The 3,784-nt window shown below is 48.5% G+C and overlaps 1 protein-coding gene across 1 annotated transcript in view; it reads right to left on the bottom strand.

Moving 5' to 3' along the window:
* SLC9A8 (solute carrier family 9, subfamily A (NHE8, cation proton antiporter 8), member 8) overlaps window positions 1-3,784 on the bottom strand; it is a 53,189-nt gene that overhangs the window by 31,504 nt on the left and 17,901 nt on the right. The gene's annotated exons all lie outside the window — the stretch shown is intronic.

Here is a 3,784-nt window from a genome sequence, read left to right as displayed (position 1 = left end):
GCTCCTTGTCCCTCAGCCATTGCTGCCTGGTGCCGTGTCCCTCAGCCGCCACCGCCCAGCGGCTCCTTGTCCCTCAGACATTGCTGCCTGGTGCCGTGTCCCTCAGCCGCCATCATCCAGCAGCTCCTTGTCCCTCAGACATTGCTGCCTGGTGCCATGTCCCTCAGCCGCCATCATCCAGCAGCTCCTTGTCCCTCAGCCATTGCTGCCTGGTGCCGTGTCCCTCAGCCGCCATCATCCAGCAGCTCCTTGTCCCTCAGCCATTGCTGCCTGGTGCCGTGTCCTGCCCCAGCCACCATTGCCCAGCAGCTCCTTCTCCCTCAGCTGCAGTCACGCAGTAGCTCCTTGTCCCTCAGTTGTTACTTGGCAGCTCCTTCCCCAGCGCTATTGCCTGGCTCCTTTCCCCTCAGCTGCCATCACCCAGCAGCTCCTTGGCCCTCAACTGCCATCACCCAAGCTCATAAGTAACCCCTTGTGCTTAAATGGAGACTGAGGTAATGGTGGCACAGGGTTCTTGTTTCAGATTTCAGATTCCATTCAGGTGCTGGAAACCTGGGTATAATGACTGCAAAAGTGTGCTGAAGCATCACCTCAGAATACTCTGTGGTGCTTAAAAGCAGGAAATGGATCCTGACTTTTTAAATAAGACATGTTCGACCTGCAGCTCCCCTAACCCTCTCCTGCTGGCTGAGCAGTCCTGGGTAAGTGCGCAGCGGATCCATGGTTGGCTTTCACTGCTCAATCACAGATGGAGAACCTAGCCTTACAGCAAAAAGAAAGTGTCAAATTAGCATTTATCCAGTTACCATCAAGCTGAATCAGAAAGCCACTGCCTCAAAATCAGTGTCAAAATGCTCTTGAATTAAAATATCGTCGAGTTGTCAGCCTTATCTGGTGTAAGTTTCAAATGCCCTCCTCTGGCACAGGCTGCTGCTGTGACTTGGGTCTCCAAGCTCTCCCGCGTATCCGTTCCTACCTGGAAAATGGGGCTAATTAGCACCTCCCAGCTTACAAAGCCAGTCATGGACATACATACAGCCAGTCTGTGAAAGTTTGAGATGCTGGCATGACGGGCACTATGGAAACAAATAGTGTAACAGCATCACATGCATTTCTGTTCATTTCTGGTTGGACTTCCTCAGGGGAAAAAAAGGGTTTGTACAAACAGACATATTGGTTTGTATACCTCAGGTCGTTTTGAAGGCCCTTTAGAATATCAGCTGTGCACTTTAATCAACATGAAATTGTAGATTCATGGCACAGGCACACTGACACTCGTGATCCATTTACATGAAAGTGAAAGTCATTCAAATAGGTATGAACATGTGTGAGTTTTAAAAAACAGTGAGATTTGGGCAGCAGCTGTTTTTCTCTTCGTGTCACAGGTGGGACAGAGCTGCAGAACGTCTGGCTTCCTGTAGTGAGACTGAACCCACACCTCCTTCATTGCTCTCATCTTCTGATGTGGTTTTGTGGTGACCTACTTAGATAGTCTTACTACAGTTATAACAAAATTTTTTTTTCCACACTGGCTAATTTCCGACAATCTGCAGTTTGCTAATCCCCATCTGCTTTAACTCATTCTCTCCATCCCAGTAGTGTTTGGGACAGTTTAGAGTGCATGATTTCAGCTTAAGCACATGTGAAGTGGCACGCTTACAGCTCACTGGTGCCAGTGAAAAATGAGGATGGCACTTTGCAAGGCGGTGCAAGCTGATTTCCAGAGGTGATGTGCACATCTTGCTCCATTTGGAACCTGGGGGGCCTGTGGGCCTCCAACACATCAGAAGCTCAGGCGCTTCTGCTCTTTGATCTCAGTTTTCATGATGCTCTGGAGCGGAGATTATGAACAACACTTCATCCATAAATAATGAAGCTTGATCTAGAATGTGTTACAATTAAGCTGATGAAACACAGGAAATTTCCTTGTGAATGCTGTCTTCCTTTTTTGTGCAAAAATCAAAATTCAAAGTTTGCCAAGCCTTGGCCAATTTCAGTATGTGTGAAGTGCTCCAAATGTGCTGTGTCAAAGCACCAGAGGGGTATGGAGGGTCGCTTCAGTATGAGCAGAGACTGGTGCAGGTCTCTCTAGATGGCTGCAAGTAGCTGGTCGCTAAAAGGTGAACTGTCAGTGTTTCCCCTGAGAACATCTCTAAAAAGAAATCGGTCTTCTGCAAATTTGCATGTTTTTAGCTCATAATAACTTCTGGGGTTTTTCTTTTGCTTTTCTGGGAAGCCCGGTGAAAATGCAAGAAGTTAAATTGAAAGGGATTGAGGGAGAACAGGTGGGAATGTGGCAGAGAAGGACAGTGGGGCCACGTGTGTCTCACCTCAGCGCTGTATGACGGCTCATGCTTTGAGTCACACGACAGGAAGAAGCTCCCCTGCTGTGCAATCCAGTCCTCCTCACCTGGTCCTTATTCTGTCCACCTAGAAATTGGAGAAAAAATCGTTGAAAGGCATCTCTGGAGAGCTCTGGTCCAACCTCCTGCTCAAAGCAGGGCCAACTTCAAAGTTAGAGGAGGTTGCTCAGGGCCTTGTCCAGAGAAATTCTGAATATCTCTAAGGGTGGAGGGTCCCCAGCTGCTCTGGGAGACCTGTCCCTGTGCTGCACCACTCTCAGGGTGAAGAACTTTTTCCTTGTTGTGCAGCTGGAAGCCCCCTTGTTGCACTTCATAACTGGTGCCTCTTTTGTTGTGCAGCTCTGACAAGTCTGCTCCTCCTCCCTGTAGCCCCCTTCCTCCCTATCTTATAGCTGTGCCTATGCTGCTCTGAGTTAAAAGGAGTAGCTGCATCTGCCTGCAAGGGCAAAGTTTCTTAAAAGCAAATCAGCAAATGGTGGAAGATGTAGAGCCATTGCAGCAATGTCCGTCAGGGAGAAGGGCATGGCTAGAGTCCTGCATAATCTTCACCTGCTGCAGTGGGCTCTTGCAGTTGTCACCAGAGTGATGTTCAATTCTGTACCAGGCTGGTGCAGAATAAAGAAAATCTTAAAACTTACCTTTCCTAGTCACTCGAGTTTTGCTTGGCGTGAAGAGTAGGTCACCTGGCCTAAGAGTGAAGGCCAGAAGTTTTAGCTCTTTTGCTTTCTCTTTGCTTTTTCTTTGCTTTTGTTTTGGTTTTTTTTTTTGGTTTTGGCCTTGGCCTCGTTTTTTCGGGTTTTTTTGTTCCTTAAATCTTTCAACTGGCATGATCAGGAAACTCCACGCTTGTTTTGTTTTACTGGCCTTGTAGCTGTCATGTGCTTTTAATCATGAGAGATTGATGTAGAAAAGGGATGACTGCAGATGTAACTCTTCAGGATGTGAGCTGACCTTCTCCTTCACTGTGCCTGCTGGCCCTGGCCAAAGGGGGATCACAGATGGGTGTTGGAGGCCATGGGAAGGGTTCAGGAAGGGGCGTGGAAGGAAGGAGGATTGAGCCAAGAAAGTAGAGGCCTGGGAACCTAGAGAAACACAAACCCAGGACTGAACCTCACAAAAGCCAGGATCTGAAGGGGGAAAAAAAAAAAGGGAAAAGGTAGAAGGAGGACAAGGATCCCAGGGACCCCTGTAGGAGGGGGGAGCATCAGAGCGGCTGGAGGGATCAAGGGCTGCTGGGTCAAGCGACTGTGTGAGAACAGGAAGCCCCAGGTACCAGGAGGTGCAGTTGGTCAGCTGCGGTGAATTGTCACGTTTCCACTGACACGAAATGTCGTCACCTCAGAGCTGCGCACTATGGGTGAAGTAACCACAGGTGATATCGAATTATAACATCTAAAACGTTCTGTATGAAGAGATGGCTA

The sequence above is a fragment of the Pygoscelis adeliae genome, unplaced genomic scaffold (assembly GCF_000699105.1).
Source record: "Pygoscelis adeliae isolate BGI_AS28 unplaced genomic scaffold, ASM69910v1 Scaffold286, whole genome shotgun sequence".
NCBI classification, from domain to species: Eukaryota; Metazoa; Chordata; class Aves; order Sphenisciformes; family Spheniscidae; genus Pygoscelis; species Pygoscelis adeliae.
Note: the sequence above shows the minus strand (reverse complement) of the source record. Positions and strands in the feature narration are given on the sequence as shown.